The 12,343-nt window shown below is 45.0% G+C and overlaps 1 protein-coding gene across 1 annotated transcript in view; it reads left to right on the forward strand.

The window, feature by feature from the left end:
• Window positions 1-8,803: 8,803 nt before the first annotated feature.
• Window positions 8,804-12,343, forward strand: part of TRIQK (triple QxxK/R motif containing) — a 46,658-nt gene continuing 43,118 nt past the window's right edge. The window contains exon 1 of the mRNA XM_084849142.1: window positions 8,804-8,960. The gene's annotated coding sequence lies outside the window, so the exon portion shown is untranslated. The remainder of the gene's footprint in view (window positions 8,961-12,343) is intronic.

Raw genomic sequence — 12,343 nt, forward strand, 5'->3', positions numbered from 1 at the left:
GGATTACTGCAATGCGTTATACGTGGGGCTGCCTTTGAAAACGGTCCGGAAACTTCAGCTGGTCCAAAATAGGGCAGCAAGATTGTTAACAGGGACTGGCCTGCGAGCTCATGTTACGCCAGTACTTTTCCAGCTGCACTGGCTGCCAGTCCATTTCCGGGCCCGATTCAAAGTGCTGGTGTTAACATTCAAAGCCCTTAACGGCTTGGGGCCAGGTTACCTGAAGGATTGCCTCCTCCCATATGTGCCTGCCCGGACCTTAAGATCATCCTCAGCAGCCCTTCTCCGTGAGCCCCTGCCAAAGGAAGTGAGGTGGGTGGCTACTAGGAGGGGGGCTTTTTCTGCTGTGCCACCCCGGCTCTGGAATGAGCTCCCTAGTGAGGTTCGCCTGGCACCTACATTGTATTCCTTTCGGCGCCAGGTGAAGGCCTTTTTATTTTCCCAGGCATTTTAGCATTTTAACTTTCTAAATTTTTATCTTTGCTGTTTTAAATCTGTATTTTAAACTCCTGCACTGCTGCTAGGTTTTATTGTGGTTGTATTGTTATATTGTGGTTTTAATGTTCTATATATTTTAAATTGTTTTATTGTGTGCTGTTTGGTTTTAATTTTTGTGAACCGCCCAGAGAGCTTCGGCTATTGGGCGGTATAGAAATAAATAAATAAATAAATAAATAAATAATAAATACTGGGTGTCTTTTGGGGACCTGAGGCCAAGGCTGGCCTGTCCTACCTTGCAGGAGTGTTGGAATCAGTTCCAGCACTCCTTCACAGCTTCCAATAACTGTGGGACCTACAGTGTAGGTGAAGAACTGCTGGCATGTTAGAACAAAGTAGGTAAAGAAGTCAACAAGCCACATCTGTAAACCATACAAATAGTGCCCAGCGTGATCCCTTTGGTACACAGTACTCCAACACATCCTCGTTGCTACACGCCCCCTGGATAAGGGTTCCAGTAAATGTAGGCCTGTAGAAATAGTACCCAATGCATTTCCTTTGCTACCCAGAGCTCCAATAAGGGCTGCAGGTACAAGATCAAAGAAGGTCCTCACAGTTCTAAATATGGAAACACCAATGATAAATAATTCGATAATCCTGGGAATGCTTCTAATAGTGTTATAACTATTAATCCTGGGTAAGGTGGGGTGTGATACAGGGGAACAAACATAACCCCCCTATTTCTATTAGTGATCAGGATTTAGAGGGGCACGTCAATCCTCACTCTCATCGTAAAACTGTCTTAGCTTTATATGATCCCTTGGATATGAAATTCTCTACTCTTTGGACTAGGAGCTGGGAGATCTGGGTTCTAGCCCCACTCGGCCATGGAAGCTCACTGGGTGACTTTGGGCCAGTCACAGACTCTCAGCCCAACCCACCTCACAGGGTTGTTGTTGTGAGGATAAAATGGAGAGGAGGAGGAGAATGTAAGCTGCCTTGGGTTCCTTGCAAGAGGAAAAAAGGCGGGGTATAAATGCAATAAATAAATAAATAAATAAATAAATAAATAAAATAGGTGCCTTTCTAGGATATAAATTGTTGATATAAACTGTACATATAGGGTTGTGTCCATTGTTAGTCCTACTTAAGAGTAGATCCATTGAAATGAAAGGTATTTAAGTTAGACTAATATTTGATACATACAACCTATTGGGTATAACTGCTAAATTCAACTGGGATTCTTCCCTCGAGATGGTCATTTAGTGTAGTTGTTCCAGCTTCTTAAAAAGGAACTCCATCTGACCCAGGAAACAGAACACACTTTTGGATTCAGCTTCCAATTTATATACTTGGTTTCTCCCTAAATAATGTAACTTTTGAGTTAAAGAAAATTACATTATTAAAGAAGAGCAGGCTGAACGTAGAAAAAGGAGTAAGATATGCCAGTCTTTTACGTTATGTCACTTAATTTCTAAATTGATTAAGGGTCCAAGTAAACTTTTATTTGTAGCCTTCATCGATTTTATTTCAGCTTTTGATCTAGTAAACAGAGATTGTTATGGCATATGCTGGCCACAACCAATATTGAGGGGCTAATATGGCTTATGTAGAAACTACATCCCCCTTCATGGATCACTGCCTTGTTGTGGCGAAGGGGCTTGCGTAACTCAGTGAAGCCATAAGCTATGCCGTGCAGGGCCACCCAAGACGGACAGGTCATGGCGGAGAGTTCTGACAAAATGTGGTCCACTGGAGAAGGAAATGGCAACCCACTCCAGTATTCTTGCCAAGAAAACCCCATGGAACGTATCACAAGGCTAAAAGAGATGACGCCGGAAGATGAGCCCCTCAGGTCAGAAGGTGTCCAATATACTACTGGGGAAGAGCAGAGGGAATTTCCAAGTAGCGCCAGAAAGGGTGAAGCGGCTGGGCCAAACCCGAAAGGACACTCAGCTGTGGATGTGTCTGGTGGTGAAAAGAAAATCCGATGCTGTAAAGAACAATATTGTTTAGGAACCTGGAACGTAAGATCAATGAATCAAGGTAAGCTGGAGGTGGTCAAACATGAGATGGCATGATTGAACATCGACATCTTGGGAATCAGTGAACTAAAATGGACAAGCATGGGCGAATTTAATTCAGGCGACCATCATATCTACTACTGTGGGCAAGAATCCCTTAGAAGAAATGGAGTAGCACTCATAGTCAACAAAAGGATGGGAAAAGCAGTACTGGGGTACAAGCTCAAAAACGATAGAATGATCTCAGTACGAATCCAAGGCAAACCATTCAACATCACAGTAATTCAAGTCTATTCCCCAACCACTGAGGCCAAAGAAGCTGAGGTTGATCGGTTCTATGAAGACCTACAACACCTTCTAGAACTAGCACCAAAAAAAGATGTCCTCTTCATCATAGGGGATTGGAATGCTAAAGTAGGAAGTCAAGAAATCACTGGGATAACAGGCAAGCATGGCCTTGGTGTACAAAATGAAGCAGGACAAAGGCTAATAGAGTTTTGCCAAGAGAACACGCTGATCATAGAAAACAAACACTCTTTTTCAACAGCACAAGAGGCGACTCTACACATGGATATCACCTGATGGTCAATATCAAAACCAGATTGATTATGTCCTTTGCAGCCAAAGATGGAGAAGCTCTATACAGTCAGTAAAAACAAGACCTGGAGCTGACTGTGGCTCAGATCATGAGCTTCTTTTGCAAAATTTCGGCTTAAATTGAAGAACGTAGGGAAAACCACTAAACCATTCAGGTATGACCTAAATCATATCCCTGATGAATATACTGTGGAGGTGATAAATAGATTTAAGGGATTAGACCTGATAGACAGAGTGCCTGAGGAACTATGGACGGAGGTCCGTAACATTGTTCAGGAGGCAGCAACTAAATCTATCTCAAAGGAAAAGAAATGCAAGAAAGCAAAGTGGCTATCTGATGAGGCTTTACAAGTAGCTGAGGAAAGAAGGGAAGCGAAAAGCAAGGGAGAAAGGGGAAGATATACCCAACTGAATGCAGAGTTCCAGAGAATAGCAAGGAGAAACAAGAAGGCCTTCTTAAATGAACAATGCAAAGAAATTGATGAAAACAATAGAACAGGAAAGACTAGAGATCTCTTCAAGAAAATCGGAGATCTCAAGGGAACGTTTTGTGCAAAGACGGGCATGACAAAGGACAAAGAAGGCAGGGACCTAACAGAAGCAGATGAGATGAAGAAGAGGTGGAAAGAATACACAGAAGAACTATACAGGACAGATCTTAATGTCCCTGATCACCATGATAGTGCGGTCACTGAACTTGAGCTGGACATTCTAGAGAGTGAAGTCAAGCAGGCCTTAGGAAGCATTACTAACAACAAAGCTAGCGGAGATGACAGTATTCCAGCTGAGCTATTTAAGATCCTAAAAGATGATGCTGTTAAAGTGCTGCATTCAATATGCCAACAAATTTGGAACACTCAGCAGTGGCCACAAGACTGGAAAAGGTCAGTTTACATTCCAATTCCAAAGAAGGGCAATGCCAAAGAGTGTTCAAACTACCGTACAATTGGGCTCATTTCACATGCCAGCAAGGTGATGCTCAAAATCCTACAAGCTAGGCTTCAGCAGTATGTGAACTGAGAACTACCGGAAGTACAAGCTGGGTTTCGAAGAGGCAGAGGAACTAGAGATCAAATCGCCAACATTCGCTGGATCATGGAGAACGCAAGGGAATTCCGGAAAAACATCTATTTCTGCTTCATTGACTACGCTAAAGCCTTTGATTGTGTGGATCACAACAAACTCTGGCAAATTCTTCAAGAGATGGGAGTACCAGACCACCTTACCTGTCTCCTGAGAAACCTGTACGAGGGTCAAGAAGCAACAGTAAGGACCAGACATGGAACAGCTGATTGGTTCAAAACTGGGAAAGGAGTATGACAAGGCTGTATAATGTCGCCCTGTTTATTTAATTTATATGCAGAGTACATCATGAGAAACGCTGGGTTGGATGAATCACAGGTCGGAATTAAGATTGCCGGGAGAATGATCAACAACCTCAGATACGCAGACGATACCACCCTAATGGCAGAAAGCAAAGTGGATCTAAAGAGCCTCTTGTTGAGGCTGAAAGTGGAGAATGCAAAAGCTGGTTTGAAACTCAACATTACAAAAATGAAGATCATGGCATCTGGCCCCATCACTTCCTGGCATATAGAAGGGGAAGAAATGGAAGCAGTGACAGATTTTATTTTCTTGGGCTCCAAGATCATCGCAGACAGTGACTGTAGCCATGACATTAAAAGACGCTTGCTCCTTGCGAGGAAAGCTACGGCAACCCTAGACAGCATAGTACGAAGCAGAGACATCACCTTGCCGACCAAGGTTTGTATAATCAAAGCTATGGTTTTCCCAGTAGCAATGTATGGCTGTGAGAGCTGGACTGTAAGGAAGGCTGAGCACCGAAGAATCGATGCTTTCGAACTGTGGTGCTGGAGAAGACTCTTACAAGTCCCCTGGACTGCAAGGAGGTCAAATCAGTCAATCCTAAAGGAAATCAACCCTGACTGCTCATTGGAAGGACAGATACTGAAGCTGAAATATTCTGGCCACCTAATGCGAAGAGAAAAGTCACTGGAAAAGACCCTGATGCTGGGAAAGATTGAAGGCAAAAGAAGGGGACAGCAGAGGGTGACATGGCTAGATAGCATCACCGGTGCAATGAATATGGACTTGAGCACACTCCAGGAGAGAGCACAGGACAGGAAGGCCTGGTGTGCTATGGTCCATGGGGTCACGGAGAGTAGGACACGACTGAACGACAACAAGAAACTACATCATAATAACAATATGCAAGTAAGATTGGGTCTTATGGTGCCTTAACACAAGCAATATCAATAAGGGGTAAAGCAGGGGACCATCAGGGGACCGCTTAAAAAGAACAATCTGAGGAAAACTGAATACTCTGAAGTGTGGATATTCCGATGCATGTTGAAAACACTACGGACTGATCAAGTAACAAATGAGAACGCACTATGCAGAGTAAGCAAACAAACAGAATTGGTAAAGATCAAAAGAAAAAAGTTAAATACCTTGTTCATATTATCCGTGGCGAAAAATACCCAATACCCCAACTCATTATAGAAGGAAAAATGGAAGGAAAAAGATCAATAGGAAGACGATGAACATCATAGTTAAAGAATCTGAGGGAATGGTTCAGGTGTACTTCTATACAACTATTCAGAGCAGCGGCATCGTAAACAAAAATAGCTGTAATGATAGCTACCTTTGATAGGAGATGGCACCTTAAGAAGAAGAAAGGGATCATTATTTTTTAAATTTCTATATAAGTGCTATAGATTTGGAAATGATGCCTCTCTCCTTTTTTCCTCCCACATTGGGAAAATGGAGAATCTTGATATTATTATATGCTTATAACCCAGCATTAATATCATTAAATACAATGTTAAATAAATTTGGATATCTATGTAGGGCAGAGCACTTGGTTATGGATTATTCTAAGGCCCAAATTGTGGTACTTGGAAATAGGTCTCAGAACTAATTGGCTACTTGACGGCCAGGTGACAAGAGTAAATTTTTCAGATATTGGGCCTTTTTAAATGAAAGATTAACATGGAGATTTCATTTAGCTACTCTTAAATTATGGAAACTGTATGTCTGCTTAAATATATGTATTGAGGGCAACTAATGGTTCCAGTTTTGAAGATTATTTTTCCGCCAAAGTCTTAGGCCAACTGGTATATGAAGCTGAACTTTGGGGAGATGGAAAAAAGATCTAGAAATCTACAGAACATACTTTTCAAGGAAGATCACTGAGTTTCCTCCAGGGAACCTCCTACTCTTCTCAGAGCTGAAGGTATTGTGTATTATATCAAGTGTTGATATGCTTTATCTGAGATACTGGTGTAGTATAAATGGAATGGACAATACTAGTCTCAAAAAATGCTGTTGATTGAAACAACTAAGGAGCAGAGGTTGGGCACAGAGATGTCAACGTCTATTGCTAAATATTTTTCTACAAATTTGGTCTCTGGAATGGCTGTCTCCCACCCCTGTATTGGCCTTGGACCATGCAGTACATAAGAGTACCTGTTGAGAATCAGGCTTACTTAAAATGATTGTTATGCTGCCTTCAAGGGCAGGACGTTCTTAAGGCAGCAATAGAGGGAGAGAGAGGGGGAGGGAGCGAGGGAAGAGAGATATATATATTTTTATTTTCTAAACAGCCTTGAAACGTTTTTCTTTCTTAAAAAGAGGTCTAAAACTATTTTAAATAAATAGCAGCTTGGAAAAAAGGAGGGTAAGGGGAGACATGATAGAGGTCTAGAAAATTATGCATTGTGTGGAGAATGTGGATAGGGAGACATTTTTCTCCCTCTCTCAAAATACTAGAACCCAATGGGTTCATCCCATGAAGCTCATTTAGGGGTGTACGAAACCCCACTTACCTGGCTCCGCTGGGGTCCGCAGGTGGGGGGAGGCGATCCGTTCCTCCCCCCGGAATCCTGCCCGGCCGGCTCTGCTCCGCGGCCAGTCCATGGAGCCGCTGGCCAGGCCGATCCGCAACAGGGCCTCCACCCGCTGCCGGGCTGCTGCAGACGCAAATGGCGTCCTGCGTAGGGGACGCCATTTGCGTCCCTATGCTAGCCTGTGATAGGCTACGTAAATATTTAAGTAGCCTATCACGGGCAAGCGTAGGGATGCAAATGGTGGCCGCTATGACGGCTGCCATTTGTGGCCGCAGCAGCCTGGCAGCAGCTGGAGCTGCCACTGCCGCTTCATCCACCACCGCATCTGCCACCAGGTAGGTCCATCCCAGGGGGATTCTGCAGGGTGGTGGTGGTGGGGGGAGGCCGTTCTGCCACGGTCTCCGGGGGGCTGGATTCTAAAGAATCCAGCCTCGCTGGAGTCCATAGCAGAATTCTCTGACATCCCTAAGCTGATTGGTGGGAGATTCAGGACAGATAAAAGGAAATACTTCTTCACACAGCACATAGTTAAACTATGGAATTCGCTACCACAAGATGTAGTGATGGCCACCAATTTGGATGGCTTTAAAAGGGGGTTAGACAAATACTTGGAGGAAAAGGCTATCAATGGGTACTAGTCTTGATGTCTATGTGCACCTCCAGTATCAGAGGCAGTGAGCCTATGTACACCAGTTGGGGAACATGGGTGGGAGGGTGCTGTTGCACTCATGCCCTGCTTGTCGGTTCCTGGACGACAGCTGGTTGGCCACTGTGTGAACAGAACATAATACTGGACTAGATGGACCCTTGGTCTGATCCAGCATGGCTGCTCTTATGTTCTAAATAACCAGTCCATGCTAGCTAACCCGAAAGGGTGACTAATTTTCAAATATTCCAATGAGCAATGAAATACAATGTGAAAGGAATAATTATTATATTTTTTATTTACTTATACCACATAATATATTAAAATCTCGAAGCGGTTCACATTAAAATAATGTGAATAATGTGCTAACTACAAACGGTAGCCTTCACACAGACGCGCACAAACGAACTCTGACTGCACCCCTCACAGAGAGACCACAAGAAGCCTTGGTCTGGATGATAAGGCAATACAACAAGTCTCAGATAACAGACTTCCATCCTCTGCCCACCTTCTTCTTGCTTGCCTGGCCTAAAACAGCTGAAGTTTCACTAACAACCAGTGCTACGTAGCGGTGAGAGCGCTGGACCGGGATTCCGGAGATCCAGGGCTCTAGTCCATGAAGCTCACCGGGTGACTTTGGGCCAGACTCTCAGCCTAATCTACCTCGCAGGGTTGTTGTGAGGAGAAAAATGGAGAGGAGGAAGAGCATGTCAGCTGTCTTGGGTTTCTTGCAAAAGGAAAAAAAAGAAGAAGGTAATAATAAACAAACAAACAACTCCATAGTCAAACTATGGAAGTCGCTAAAAGACACACTGATGGCCACCCATTTGGATGGCTTTAAAAGGCAGTTAGACAAATTCCTGGAGGAGAAGGCTACCAGCAGCTACGAGTCCTGGTGGCTCTATACTACCTCCAGTACCAGAGGCAGCGTGCCTATGTGCGCCAGCTGCTGGGGCGCACGGACGAGAGGGGGCTGTTGCGCTCGTGCCCTGCTTGTGAGCTCCTGGGCAACAGCGGGTTGGCTACCGTGTGAACAGGCGCTGGACGAGATGGGCCCTGGGTCTGCTCCAGCAGGGCTCTCGCGCTCTTGAGCCCCTCTCTCCCGCGCCATCGAGCCTAGCGGGGCCAGGGCTCTGCCTTCTTCGCTTCTCCTCCCCTTCAGCATCCCCGAAGGAAGAAGAGGGGGCCAATTCCAGCTCCAGCTCCCTCTCTCTCCCTCCTCCTCTCGCAGGCTGCGGCTGGCTGAGCGGCAACGCGGACGGAGCCCGCTCGCCCGCCGCCGCCTTCGCCTGGGGCCCTGCCACGTGTGCGCCCGCCCCGCCGGCTGCGCCCGCCCGCCCGCTGGCCTCCGCGAACTCCGCCCGTCCCCGCCTCCGCTCTCCGGCGGTACGTAGACCTTTATTCGATTGCCGCTCCCGGCGCTGGGGAGGGGGCGCTGCCCGCCGCCCTTCCCGTGGCGGCCGAGGGGTCGCTGCCCTTGCGCCTCCTCGCCCGACGCGGCCGCTCGGCTCGGCAGGCGCGCGCGAAACGGGCTCGCCAGCCCGCAGCCCCCAGCCGGGGCCTTCCGCCGTGGGCGGCCCCGGCTGAGGCGCCGCGGTGCGGGCTGGAGTCCGGCAGCCTCGCCCGGCCGGCCGGCCTCGCGGGCGCGGCGGCCCGCGCGCCGCTCTCAGCGAAACCGAAAGCCGCAACCCTCCTCGGCGGCCACGGGAGGGAGGGAAGAGGCAGGTCCGGGCGACGAGCGGCCTCCCACCGCCACCGTAGAAGAGCAGCCGCCCGGCGGCCCGGGCCGGAGGCTTCTCGGTTAGGGCCTGGCCTGGACACGGCCCTGCCTAAGCCTGCATCTTTGCAAGGAAGAGCCCTTGCCCTTTTCAGCCTTCCCACTGCCCAAGTACCGTAAAAAAGAGAAAAGAAGGGGGGGGGGGACAGCCTGCCTTATTCTTAAGCGGTGCACAGGACCTTGTTGCGGACAGGTTATTTATTTAATTTCATTTGGGCCCTGCCTTCCTACCAAGAAATGGCACTCAAGGCAGCTTACGGAAACAGTTAAGATCGATCAAAACAATAATACGGTATAGAATACAATTGAAACATAACAATTGCAGAATTTATTAAAAATTAAAAACCGCCCCCACCTTAAATGCCATAAAAGCAATGAACGATGCATACCGCAGAGATCTGTTTTGCTGGAAAACCTGCTTGCTTGCCAGTTCTCACTTCTCAACATATAATGCATGTATTGAAAACAGACGGTTGTATGAACTTTGCACAAGGATGTACTCAGGGAATTTTTCTTCCTATGTTTTTAAAACTTCTTTAGTTGCATTCTGTCATCTTTTTTTCTTTGCCTTTCCTGAGCAATGGGGGAGCAATGTACAAGTGGAGAAGGAGTGATGGGGTACAGCAGCAACCACAGAGCTGTTCTAGCTCCAAAGCAACAAGCCCACATGCCTTCAGACCCAGCAAATTATGACCTCATTGGGCCCAAAACTAGAGCTATGCTAAACATTTGCCCGTTTTGACTGAGGCAGGATGTTCCCTGAAACTCCTACATTGTTTACCTTGTTTGCTGGTTGTTAGGAGCACCATTAAAAAAAAAAGTATTTCTTTTTCCTGAGAACAGTGATTGGAGCCAGTCAAGGAGCATGTAAGTAAATGTGACAACATCATGACACTATGTAGCTAATCAAATTGGACCATGTGAAGTCACAAAGCCAGTTCAGAGGGATAGTAGTGCTTCCTGGACCATCACTCTGAATGGGCAAACTGCCCAAAATTGCCAAAGGGGATGAAAGTGATTTTGAAACCTGCAGAAAGCTTTTATGAAAAATGCCCCACCCCCTTTTGCCTGAGCCCTGCCAAAAACTGGTTTTAAAATCCTCCTTTGCTGTAAAAAGTTACCTTAAAAACACACACCAAACAAGTTGTTTCAGCCCAAATTGCCAGCATGAGGGATTTTTGATGACAGTACAATGGGAAAAGGATTGAACCCATTCCTTTTTTAGTTAAAAGGCACAAACCAGTGGTGTGCATTATTTTGGGAAAACCATTGTAGTTTAATACAGGGCTGGTCATTTTCTTTTCAAAGTATTTCATGAGCTGCAGAAACCTGATATGATTACAATGAAACCCATTCCTGAGCAAGATTCATAAATAATGAATATATTTTCTTATTAATCCATATTTTAGTTTAACTTGGGCTCATAGCAAGTTACTTCCTCGGGGAATGCAGAATATTTTTTTACAAGAGAAGGTGATGAGCTATGGTCCCCTGGGAATTAAATTGTGAAAACAATCTTGGTTTCGTACATGCTAATATAGATCTGTTATTCCCTTTCCACATCTACTGCAAGACATTTTAAATTGTTGCTGATCTTTTATGCAAATAGCAGTCTTATTAGACATTGCGGCTGTATGTGCTAATGTCTCCGTGGGTTTCTTGGGAGTTTGCTATCTAACCATCAAAGCAGTTGAAATGAATGATGATTACTGCGCAGCTTTGAAGAACAAAGAAAAGTCACAGCAATTTTAGAGGTCCTGGTTGCTGCAAAATCAGTGGCAGCTTGAACCACACAGACATTCAGGAGGGTCTCTGTGGCTTATATTAACTAGGCCAAACTTCTTTTTTCTAATAACAAAATTAAAATTATTTTTCACATCATGGTTTATTGGCAACTACAAAAAGTGCATTCATTTTTCATTGCTGGCATTTTGCAAAATATTACAGGGCTGCGAAAGGCAAATTAAAAAAAGACTTTCTTTGGTAATAAACTAAGTTGTAAATTGGATGTTATACATAAAAGTTAGTCTCATTGGTTTTGTTAGGTTAAATGCTGCCTTTGTATTTTGTTCCTTTTCCCCACTCATCTGGAATATAATGGCATTAAAGCCTGGACAGAAAAATACAATAAAGGAGCTGTGTGTGTGTGTGTGTAGTTTTGTTCTTAATTTTGTTATATGGTGCAGTATCGCCCTATCTATATTACAACCCTGTATCCGTTTTATATCACTTCAACTGTTATACGTTCCCACAAAGAATCCTGGGAATTGTAGTTTGGTGAAGATGCTAACAATTTCTAGCCTTCCCCTAACAGAACTACATTCCTAGGTTTTCTTGAGACAGGAGGGTGGCTGTTGAATCTGTTCAAGTCTGTAATGTGCATTTGTAGAGTTAAAAGATGAATGTACAAGCTTATAGCCTCTATTGAATCTATAACATAGTAATTATAAAGGGTTGTTTCTTTGGAATAACTTAAAAATATTTACTGATTTGGAAGACATGGTGAGTTTCATCTTCACCTTATAGATACATGTGACCTTGAAGAACATGCAGATTAACTTCTGTCAACACAGGTTTGGCTATTGCATATGGCTTTCACCATAATCCCAAACTGTTCAGGACTCTCTGGTGTGTACACAGAGATGTTTCCCTCTGCGTACACACCAGAGGTAGCAAGGTAGCCACAGGCAGGCCACGCAGAAATGCAAGCTGTTTTTGCATACATCTACACTTCTGATTTAAAGTACAAGCACCAAAATGGGAAAGCAGAGGAGACTGGTGGTTAGACATGCCCTAAGTAGAATGATCAACAACATGGAAAGCTGATTCCCATTGAACAGGGCAACACACCAAGAGATCACCAAGGTACCACATACAGTCAGGACCAGAAATACTGGAACAAGGATAACTGTTTTGGCAGTTGGCCTCTGTACACCACCACATTGATGTTGAAAGGAAACACACCCAGATGGGAGCGAAGTCAGGACTTTCA

Source organism: Heloderma suspectum, chromosome 4 (genome assembly GCF_057233095.1).
Source record: "Heloderma suspectum isolate Gila_16-S chromosome 4, 16-S_ref, whole genome shotgun sequence".
Lineage (NCBI taxonomy): Eukaryota > Metazoa > Chordata > Lepidosauria > Squamata > Helodermatidae > Heloderma > Heloderma suspectum.